The following is a 12,417-nucleotide window of genomic DNA, read 5'->3' as shown; positions in this document are numbered from 1 at the left end:
AAAAGATTGACTTGTCGAAAGTGATATCTTTAAATGCGGAAGGATAATTGATCAATTTATAGTTTTTTAACCAATCAACACATTAAATATTTATACATAGAATTATCTTCTCGTTTTATTATTTGAAAGGTTAGTCATAAAAAAATTTTTTTCATCAAGTTTTAAAACCGTCAATAAAAATTGTTTTTACTTTAATATTAAAACTTTTTTAAACGGGTCTAAAGTTTTTTGTGTTCTCCATTTACTTTGCAACGTGAATTTTCTAGATAGAAGTGACGCGCGTGATGTGTGAATTAAGTACATCCACTTAATTGCACCACGGTGTGCAACCGCGCTGTAATTCTTCTGTTTTCAGTCTTGAACAGAAAGTCTGCGTTTTTGGTTTTTGTTCTTATTTCGTTCTTTCGGTCTTCTCCGCTGAGGTGCAACGGTGATTAAAGCGTAAAAGTTTTCTACACAGCAATATCTCGCAGACATATTTACACAATAATTCATTATATACCTGGCACTTCAAATGACAAATATTGGAACTTCAAGAAAGAATAGTCCTGTTAAATATCAGGATTATAAAATATTCTACCAAGCTTTGAAAAATTTGTATTATATTCTATATTATTTTCATAAAGATATGTCTGATTTGTAACTTTACTTCTTTTCCAAGTTTCTTATATTCTACAGTTTTGATAGAGCATTAACAAGCGTGCGTATAAAGAAATGTCATTCTAATCTCTTTCATGTCTTCGCAAACCACTTCTGAGCGTACGTCAGTTTTTCGCTCTTCAAAGGTTTCTGGTCCCCTTAATTCTGCTCTGTAGAGTAATCTCATTACTCCGCCTTTGGCGGCGGAAGGGTTTAAAGGGGCAAAGGCGCGGTGTGAACGTATAAAAAGTCGCACTCCTATGCGCGCACGATGCGGTGTAAAATTATCCAAAGTCGTCCTAGTGGCGACGAGGAGGTATCTTTAACCCCCGCGACACCTACGTGCCTGTCGGCAGTTTGATTGGACGGGAATGGACGAGGAACGAGGGATGGTCGTACTAGGGGCAGGCAGTGAGGGGGAGGGTGGCAGTAGGCAGAGAAGAGTTCGACGTCCTACATTCCGTTTCCAACCTCTGCCAGTATTCCAACCCCGGTCGTCTTCCTGTTTCCTTTTGTCTTTTTTGCTTTACCTTCAACTTTCCTCGGCGTTCATGTCCCGCCGGAACTGAAATGTCCCCGTGGGAATATCGTCACGGCTGACTCTTTCCAACTACGATCATATCTTTACATACATTTTTCATTATCGATTAAAATGTATTAAATTGCCGACGCAGTGTAGTAAATTATTTATCAATTTGTTCAAAACAAATCGTCTTAAGTAAAAAGTTCTTGTAATATTAAATATTATCAAATGACGATGGTTAATAAGTTTGCTAAAAAGTAATTTTATCGAGTATACAAAGTGGAACAGCCTTTGTAAAATGATCGTCGAATAAAGATAATAGAACGGAGGTCCGTATTTTGCGAACTCATCATTTCTGTGATGTGTATTATTTTTCTTCTCCGCTTAATATAATAAGTAAATGCTCAGATCTGCTTTCAATCGAGGAGCGATGGTCCGCTTTAATTGCGAGCCCAGTGCACCTCGTTGCGTTTATTGTTTCGTCGAGATGCGACCTAAGTACGAAGAAGGATGAAAGTACGGCGTGAATGACGAAGATTCAGAATGGACAATGCGGTCGCAATGATGAGGCCCTTAACCCTTCCGCGCCCAATGGCTCAGATATTAGGTCACCTCCGGCAAGTCATATTTCTTCTCTCAACGAAAATGTATTGGGAATCGCTCACCGTACTTTCCGAAACTCGTTATCATATGCAAAAAAGCAGAATTTTAATTAATCAGAGAGTAACGTACATGTCACAAATCAAATTTTTAATCACGATGTATCGAGATGAATCTGATAATCTTTCTCGTTCATCACAGCTTTAAAAAATGGATTAGACATCCTGTGTAATAATTACAAGATTGATTACAACAATATGTAATTAAACAACTAGTGATATGTATGAGGTAATTGTTGATTATAGTAATTATAAATAATTATATTGATTAATACGCATGCGAATGACAAGAAATTATAATTCTGCAATGATTGATATCATCGGTGACGCGAAGGCGTTTTATTAATTAATTATCTTAGCGGAGTGTAAGTAGGGTACTAGGTACATTAATTGCCGCGTACGTTATTATTCTCTTTGTAACGGCAGGGTAATGGCGTAATAACGCGATATTCTTTGCGAACGTGGTAATTCTAAATAATCGATCGGCCGATTCCCCGTGCGCAATTCTCTCGGGAATGCTTCTCTGTCTCTCTCTCTCTCTCTTTCTCCCCCTCTCTCTCACTCTCACTCGAGCAGAAAAGAACAAAATAATATTAACGGACAATAAACAATGCAATAATCGTTGAATGGTATTCTCGCGGTGATGTCAGGAACGGACGGTATTTATTTATCGATTACAAAGCTCTATATAAATCTGCACAAGTTACTCTACATATTTACTATTGTATTGCATAAATGCAAAAGCATAAAATATTTTATCTTTCAGAATCGATGACGCTTTGCTTTATATTATTAATACATGACGTGTATTTTTATGACAAAAAGATTTTACAATTTTTTATTTTCAAATTTTTCGAATCTATCAGATCTCGGTTCGATCATGTATTAAATAAAAATATTTGGATATCGAGATATTATTCGGTATTTTTCTTTTCCATTTATTTTTATTTTTCATGAAGTTTTCGTGGATTCAGCATTAGTCAGGCTGACAGATTGCAAAAACGAGGATCGTTTCCGCCTACCCCACTTTTTCTCTTCATTTCGTCCTCAATCTCCAGTTAGCGGTCTGATTTTACCTTCGTACACGAAAAAGTGCAGGAACCGCGGTAATTAAGATAATTGGAGTAATAATTCCTGGCTGAGAGCAACGTCACGCGATACCGATGCTGATAATCATATTATATACAAGGTGCGCCAGATTTACCGTGCCTTATTTCATTCGGCGGATGCGTTAAAATAATAATGCCAAGTCGAAACGTCACTTGTAATCTACGAGTTCCTCATCGACGATTCAATATCGGTGAGGTGAATAGATAATAAAATTTTACATATTTTGCTCAATTTTATAGAATAGATTTTAATTCAATAGATTTTAATCTAATGGAATATTCATGACAGACTTTAATTGCAAAGATATTAAGGGAATTGATTCTAAATCGATCAAAGAATTTGTGTTCTGAAGTGTTCCATTTATGTGTCAGAGCTATCTTGTATTATATTTAATTAACGCGATTTAATTTTCTACTTTGAAGACTGAAAGTAATAATAATTCTCCGAGAGAGATGGGTCAACCCGGCATTTTAACAGCAGTAGGTACACTCGACTCTTTCGTTTTTCTAGTAACTTTTATCCTGTCGCGCTCCCATAAAAATATTTTTGATATTATTTTCATTTATTTTTCACAAGCTCTTCATACACACGCGTTTTTGCCAGCGCCATTGTGAATCTTTTTAACTAGAACGCGTATTATTTTTCAGTTAAACTTTCGACATATGTGTATCCTGTTCACGACAGCTGCTGGAAAGTTTTTTTTAGAAGAGTAGAAAACGCACAAAACTACAAATGTGTGGATATTTGTTGCACGCAGAAGCGATGCTTTATGGATTCCGCGTACTTGCTGGCCGCGATAGCGTCTCTCCCGCGATAGCATCTCTCCCGAAATAATTGGATTCGATACCTTTGGGAAACAAGCGGTATTTCCGGTTTCATCGGGATACCCCAGGGAAAAGTTCAGTCCCCGTGCCATTCGGGATGACCTTATGGAGGTATATTATGGAGGAGTTGCTGCACACATGAGCTTGAAATCCGGACAAACAACCATTAGTAATAGATACTCCCGTAAACATCGCACGTCATGCTTGTCGACGACGAATTAATCAATTTGCGTCGTTCAATTTGCGCCTCACCGCACCTCGTGGTTTATTCTTGCTTCTGATAACGCGATAACGAAAATATATGTGACTATCAGGTATCTTGATAAGCGCGATATCTCTGAAGAATTCGCTTCGAATTGGCTATAAATAATGGAAGAGATCAGTCGTCATAGATAGCTTTCTAAAAATTGCAGATGTCTCTGTAAAGAATTTGTGGCAATTATAAATATCTGGATAATTATAAATTAGATGAGAACTTTGCTGAAATATTTGCGATCGATCAAATATAATATCTTTAGATATTCTCATCGCAGATATTTTGGATATTTGTAGATTTAAAGGAATGTTTAAAGACATCAATAATGAAAATTATTTTATCTAAAATCAGATAATGAATTGCAGGAACTTTTTGCGATACGTGAATTTTGCTTTTTTGGATATTTCATATTTAAATATATTTAATTCTTTTCTTTTGTTCTGTATTATTTAAAAATATGTTAATTTTCGCCGGGATTAATAATATTTTGACGTTATTTTGAGGAATGAATAAATATTGTATTGTTTTTCAATGTAAATCAAAGCAGAAACGCGATTGCACAAAAGGAGGATTAATATTCTGCGAGCATTCTCGCGTGGAGAAACTTGTACTTTGTTATCGATACTCTCGCGTACAACAATATTCGCGCCGGTAGTATTCACCCTTGACGCGCGACACCGAGGTTGATAGAAGCTGGACGGGTGACAGCTGCTCGTAAAGGAGACCAAGTGCATTTTATGACGCCGAGTTGAGGGCGAGTTAAAGGCTTTGCTGACATCAATAGCACGAGCATAACAAGTGACGAGAGTTAATTCGTTAACGCGTGCCACTAATCGCGGATTAGCCTATGTAAAACACTAATTATTAATTCGAGTTGCTTGCTTACTTAGAATTCCCACATTTATTTTGACTACCAAGCAACACGAAATGTTTATAAAAACATCTACTATAATTATTGGGTATTAATCTTCAGTTATTAATATAACGATCGTTACATCATTCCATGATTTACGATTAAATTATTCAAAGCTTTTAAAATTAGTAAACAATTTCTCGATCTTTAATATTTAACGTACCGCTAAAATGAGAAAAACATACTTATTAAATAGATTATAATTGACGCGCGTTAATATTTGTTATTATTAACGGAAAATAATTTATATTTAATATTTTTCTTCCAAAAAGAGAGATAAGTATATAGAAAGATACATTTATTGTTAAATAAATTATAATAATCGAATATCGGTTTTTTTCGGACGTGCAATAGCAACCATCAATCCTTTTTATAAGGGACTTTATATTTTATTCGGTTACGACCGGATCAACTGAACGCAATGGTATCCTCGCAGGTCCCGAAATGTCACCCAGAGGAGGTTCATCCCCCACGCAAATGGCACTGTTGCATGGGGGTTTGTAGGTTATGGGAGGGTAGCGGCTCCGATAGCAAGAGAGAAAGAGAGTAAGAGAGAGAGAGCGCGCGCAGGGGGCTTTCAGGCTGGGGATGCGAATAACGGGAAAGCGGGGTGGAGAAGTGTAGGAGGGAAAGCAGAGGGTGAAATCTGGGTCGCCCTGCGCCGCGTGCGGTTCGAAAACTCGGTCAAGTTTTCTGCACCTGCAGGTCGAACGCCGGGGCATTCGTGTGACAACGCCGTTGTGATATTCGCTTTTCGATCCTCGATTTTCCCTCCCCGTCGTTGTCGTCGTCGTCGTCGTCGTCGTCGTCGTTTTTGTCTTTGCGTCCGTCTGGTTGGAAATCGCTCCGAAAAGAACGATGGAAATTGTTTTATACAGGGCAAAGGGCACTTCACAAACTCCCGAAGGGTGTTGCGTTTGAAAATACAACTTAGGAGTCTTGTTGCCGTTTTAAGATACAATGAAGTCGGTGGAAGTATGTAATGCAAAACTTTGTTGCTTTGTTATGCTATCTTTCGTTGGTTTTAAAGCATGGTTGGTTTTAAACGATCTCTATCATTCGCGATAGAATTCGAGATAGAATTTTGTTTGCATAGTGTCATACAATACAAAACATATTTGAAAATTCAGAAGATGCACACATTACAAAACATATATCAATGATACGTATAGAGATTTCTATTTTAATATTTTCTATAACATTATATCAGAATCAATTAAATAGAATTATTATTTTTTTTTTTTTGCTGAAACCAAATCTGCGTTTTATTAAAAAATAATGTTTGTTGCAAGATTATGTTATATAGTAAGTTGAAAATCATATATTTTAAACTATCAGTGACTGAACTACGTTTCTGAGTTTACAGTGAAAAGAGGAAACTCTTTGATCCAATTTGGAATTTCAAATCGTGTTTGTATTGAAATCTCATTACCTTTCAAATCGCACGTATATATCCGTGAACAACAATTCCGGATACAATGTTACAGCGAAGTTATATTTTCGTTACGGTATTTTCCTCCATAAACATTTGTTAGAATTATAAAAAAAGAATTTTAAACGTACATATATCAAAAAATTTCATCAGATATTTAAATATTTACACATCGAAAAGATGTATGAGTTACACAAGTACCTATTTGAGATAAAATAAAATTGTATGAATTTTTTTTTTAACGAAACTCGAACAACAAGTATCGAGGGGAATAGTTTCGTTGTTACTGCACGAGCTTTACGTATCGACGATTTGTTTTTTATGTATTAACGCTCGTCACGGCAGGGTGGTAACGACGGCGGTTAATAATATCAAATTAAAAATAGCACGCGGGTATTAATAAGAAGGGCTTTTTTCACGGCACAATGGAAAAACAGATCGATGGGCGCGAATGTATGCAGCGGTCTCCCGCGCTTTCTCTTTTTTTTCCGCTCAGAGATATCAGTCGGAATGATAACATCGATCGTCGTCGACCAGCTGACGTCACGTTCCGCGACGAAAGCGTGTAAATCAGGTGTACCGGCGTGTTTCACGTCGCCGGATCAGTTTCGTGTGGATCCCCGTCTTTGATAACCGCGGATATAGCGGGTGTTCCGACACAGGAATCCACGTCAGACTTCTTGTCGATACATTATTCAACGGACCTTAAGCGGGAAATCGCGCGAGCATTAGGCTGATCCGGAATTATGGTGATAAAATTCGAAAAAGTTTCAATCACAGAGGGAAATCGAGACGGATGATAATGCATCGCAAATACGCGTTGTACATTATTGCATTGGATAGCGTGCCATTTAACGTAGCCGCGTTTGAAATGCATCGGTTTTCGTATAACGTTGTAACAGTAATATATCATGTATTGTTACCTCTGTTATCGGACGATACAGAAGGAAATCGATGCGGATGTGTAGTACAAGAAATTGAGAAAGTACGAGAGGAAGATATATGGTTTGACTGTTATTCAATCAAAATTTCAAAACACAACCGGGAAGAGACGGACGAGAGAAATGAACTAGAATGCGGGCATCGAGAAGTGCAACGGGACGGACAAGATATAAGAGTTGAGATATGAGATGCAAATAGCTGAAAGTAACGGAAATATTTAAAGGGGAAAGTAAAAGAAGGAAGTTTAAATATGCCAGCGAAGGGAAGGAAAATTGGCGTTAGCGAAGAGCGAGAAAAACGAATGTGTAGATTGTGTGGAATCAAGTCTCGGGATTGTGTTTAAATGGCGAAGTAGGAAGGTAATAAAAATTGGATGTTAATGGAACGAAAGAAAATTCGAGAAAAACTTTGTGGAAGAGATAACTGAGAAAAAGAAATCGAAATTATTAAAACAAAAGGAAAGTAAAGTTATCTGAAAGAGTGAAAAGTATATTTTAGGTAAAAATAAAAATAATAGAGATAAACTATTGAAATGTAAATAATGATAAATATATTTCACACAACGTTGGTTATTGCAATGAAGATAATCAGCATTTTTGTTATATTTTTGAAATAAAAACGTGTAAGATAATCAAATCGCGTAATTAAAAAATATTTTAAGTACGCACATACATATAGCTTCGTAAAATCGTTTTCAAATAATTTACAGCATTTGTTTTGTGAGATCGAATCACATTAGCCTATCGGATTTCACGTAGTTTCCGATCGAGATTGACTCGTTCGACTGATCAGCATTCATGAAAAATTAATAAACATTTGTGTCAAACAACGTCGATTGTAATATGCGGGGGCATATTGACATGGACCCGTTCTACGACGTTAAGTCGTTGCGAAGTCGAGTGAAAGTTTGCATACTAGGTCCGCGCGCACATCACGGCAATTATTTGATAAAAGCTTACTCGACTTACTGTTGTCCAATACTCTAAAAGCTATTTGCAATGAAAAGCGGCGTAACGATGTATCTCTGTCTCCAAGTTAGAGTCGTTTCGTAAATTAACTGTTATCGCGATGAAACGTATCGACTGAAAGTTAAAATTTGCGAAAGTTTCATAAAGATGTTGAATCGATAATCGCGAATCTAAGAGATATCGATCGCTCCTTTCGACACGCAAAGCTTTCCCGCTTTTATTCGCACGATATCGTTCCATCTTGCAATAATTGAAAATTGTTGGCGCACTCGTGGTTGTGAGCGATCCGTTGTCAACGGTAAATAATAGCGCGCGTGTGTGAAAGGCAGACAATAATCTCGAATTTACTGGAACGTAAAATCTGACGAGCGTGCGCAACTAACGGGGAGAGGAAGAACGGCGCGAGGCAATATTTTCCTCGGAGGAATGCGGCTCGGCAAATCGATTTTCCGCGAATGAACCTTGAGGTACGTGGCGAGGGTGCCGAATCCTCGCCTCGTAACTCCGGTATCAACGCGACAGTTCTGGTTCCGAAGACGAAACGAACGAGTCTCACGAGAATCGTCGATGTGCCGGAAGCGATTTGATGCCTAGCGTGTGTTACGTGTTCGATACGTAGAAAATAAAATAATAAGAAAACAGAAATTTCTATCAGAGGCACTGCAGGAGGATAGCTCGAGCTTAGTCTTCAAGTTATTTTAGCAAGAGGGGGGAAAAAAGATTGGATCGAGAATATAGACGAAGTATTATCATGAATAAAGGTAAATACCTCAGGGGTGTCTCAAGGATCCATCTTATGCATCTTAAGATTAATGCTCAAGAAACAAGCGCGCGGAGCGTGATGAGTTTGCTTGTTTGTTATAATTAAAATGCGGATTTATGCAAATATGTGTTTCGATAGAGGAATAAATAGAAAAATGGAACTGGAATCGAAAGACACATCTTATCCTACGTAGATAAAACATGCCAAGTTCTTTACTTCCACCGTTCTATTTGTTTTCTTTTAAAATATACATTTCCATAAAAATCCATAGTCTGTAATACTGTTATTATAATAATAAGGTTTCAGGTTGCTAGATTTGATACGGTATATTCAAAGGCAATTTAAAGCGGAAGAATACATTATTCGCGTATCAAATTACATCTTTCAAATCACTTTGAATAATTCATGCTCAAGTAAAGGAAAACAGCGATGTATCTTATATCTTTTATCGTTAAACGGGGATAATTCTTTATACAGGATTCATTTCTCTTCGATTCTCCCGGCATAATCTTCAGCCTATAAACCTCGCGAAGAATAATGTAAAGCTACGCGCGGTAGAACCGGCTCTTACTCCCACTTCGTTGCTTAACGCGCATAATCGTTTCTCCGGCAGCGCTGTTGCGCGAGATTTCGTCTTTCTTTCGCTCTCAACAATTCATCTAAGGATGATCAAGAGCGCGCCTGAATGAATAGGAGCTCGCAAATATTATGTTAACGCCGGTAATAGAATTGACTCTATTTTCCCTCGTCGCTTAACGGGAATAATAATCTCCCCCGACGACAGACGTTACACGTACAATTTTATTTCGCCGTTCAGCCGACGGACGATCGTCGAAACTGAATTGTGTAAACTCGCGCCCCTTCATACTGAACGCTTACAATAACGCAATCGGTCGCGGGATGAGACGACGGGACGTTGCAGATGGGGGCAGCGGGAGGGAAGGGTAGTGAGAGGAAGAAGTAGGGTGCCGAGAGTGCTCGGATGAAGGGACGGCGCGAGGGCGGGTGAGGGGGGGGGGGGAAGCGGGAGGGCGAGGGGATGAGGGTGGCGGCGGCGGCGGCGGCGGCGGCGGTTGGGTTGGCTGGCTCGTACGTATCGCATCAGGGTGCATGCACCGAGGAGGGGTAGGCCGCGGTAGGCGGGGGTCACGGAGTGCGCTGACCTACTGTTCCACATTCGTGCGCCGCGCACAGCAGCCTTTCCGAACTTCGTACGGGGTCGGAGAGGCGGCGGGGGAGGCAAGGCGGGAGGAAGAGACGGGGTATTGCGGGGGTGGACGGAGGTGAGAGGACGGGGGACGAACCCAGAAACCCAGAACGCTGCCCCTGCACTCTCTGCTGCCACCGCCGCCGCCGCCGCCGTCGTTGCCACCCCTGACAATCCCTTCTTCTTCCGTTCCCCGCGCTCACCCTCGTTCGCGGACTCCACAGATTTAAAGCCGATTCCTTTATACGCGTCGAATCGCGCGGCCATCGCGACGACGCGAGCTCTCTCTCTCTCGCTTTCTCTCTCCTTCTCTCTTTTTGTGTATATCTACGTGCTCGTTATTCGGGGGTTTAGTGAGGGAGGGAAGAGGAAGGAGAGTCGCTCCGAAAAACAACGGCTGATCCGTTTCGGTGGTTCTCCGGCGTACACAAGAGAACAAAGTCAATCGGTGTTTTGTTACGCCGTTATGTCAGAGAGCATCCTCGACTGGATTGGCGACTATAATAACAACGAGTTGGTGTTATTACGCTTTCATTTCTGATAGTCGAATTTGTTTTCGTAATTTATATACCGCGTTTAAAGCGCTAAATAATGTCAGAAAATTGAAGAATAGCCAGATTACGTTGTATGTTTCTTTCGTACAAGACAAATCGACGTGCGACTGAAACGATTCTGTATTTAGGGTTGAAAATTATAGCGACAAATGATGGTCTCATTAAATCTTTGTTTAGAGGTGGAATCGATTTCAGATTCATCAAAGAACCTGTCGCAGGAAAGTTGATCGTGACAGTCGATCTCAGAATAGCCCTGAATATGAACTCGTAACTATACATATAATCTAGAGTTGTGCCGGCAACTTTTGACGGAAGTGGCGAAGCACATTCGTAACTAAAGCCCATTTGCAACGGAGCAACCAAAGGATATTCAAAGTCCGACCTGACATGATTCATGAGATAACAAGGCTTCGTTAAAATTATCTTTCGAACTATATATTTTGAAATCAAGCTAATTTCAATTTGCAATTTATATTTTAAGAAATTTTCTTAATTTTCTAAAAAAAAAAAAAAAAAAAAAAAAAAATTATATATTTAATCAAACAATTTAATCAAAATATTTATCGAATGCAAAAATACGCATTCGATAAGCATTGATTCTTAATAAGTTATTTCTTCTAAATATGCTATTAAAAACTTTCAATAATTATAATAGAATTCAACAATAATAGACTAATTCTTAATAAATTACATTTGGCACGAGGACAAATTTATAATGCGGCTTGTTCTACTTCCGATTAATTAAGTTTTACGGCCGCATTACGACCGCGTGGATTTCTCCGAGATCCGTCAATGATTTCGTCGCGCTGAACTTCCGGTCGTCTTTCTACGAGGCGTCAAGAAAACGGTCATCAGATAACGAGGTGCTGCACGCCGGAATTTATCGCAGCCGTTTAGCAGCGCGCGCGGCCCAGGCCGTTACCTCGTTTCGTTCGAGGCAAGGCCAATTAACGCCCCTCGCGTATCGAGATCGTTGAACCATTCCCTTTTCCTGGCGCTCTTCCACCTCATTGAATCTCGGCGTCCTCAATCGTTGTAACGATCGCTCGATCTTGCCGATAACGGAAACTCCGAAGCAATCGCGCGTCCGAATGCCTCGGGCGGTTCGCTGTTGTGATCGGGGCCCGAGGCTCGCCGCATACGCGAGTGCATCCCGAAAGCTCATCCCTACCCTTGAAAAGCGTGAGGGCGCATGCACCGGCAACCCCCGGCGGTATCGGTTCGACGCACACAAACGAGAGCGAAAGCTCACGCATGTTCGCTGACTGCCACGCACACGCCGGTGTGCTTGCACTCGTGAACGGTGACACCTGGTGGCTCGTAGCGAGGGAAGGAGCTTGCGGGTGGGCTTCGAAAAAGCCCGCCAGTTAAACTTATCGAAGAGCAGACGGATAATGGGGATTTAAAAAATCAGTTGAAAACGAACGAATTTAGTCGTCCGTCCGTGCAAAGCATCTTTTTTTCTGTCTCGCGTCTCTTAAAAAGTCGGTTAAACGGAAGAAAATTCCATCACACAACAGTGCGAACTCACGTATTATTACTACGATTGCATAGAAAATATATTTCAATTTATGCAAACAATTTTTTCTGCTTTCTCAGCAAATGTTATTGCTTGTCATATATTTTT

General features: G+C 39.7%; 1 protein-coding gene across 5 annotated transcripts in view; it reads left to right on the top strand.

Annotated features, from left to right (window-relative positions):
• cac (cacophony) overlaps positions 1 to 12,417 on the top strand; it is a 160,306-nt gene that overhangs the window by 61,579 nt on the left and 86,310 nt on the right. The window lies entirely within an intron of this gene.

Source organism: Linepithema humile, chromosome 7 (genome assembly GCF_040581485.1).
Source record: "Linepithema humile isolate Giens D197 chromosome 7, Lhum_UNIL_v1.0, whole genome shotgun sequence".
Classification (NCBI taxonomy): Eukaryota; Metazoa; Arthropoda; class Insecta; order Hymenoptera; family Formicidae; genus Linepithema; species Linepithema humile.
The sequence above is the reverse complement of the archived record's forward strand: the minus strand, read 5'-3'. Positions and strand labels throughout refer to the sequence as shown.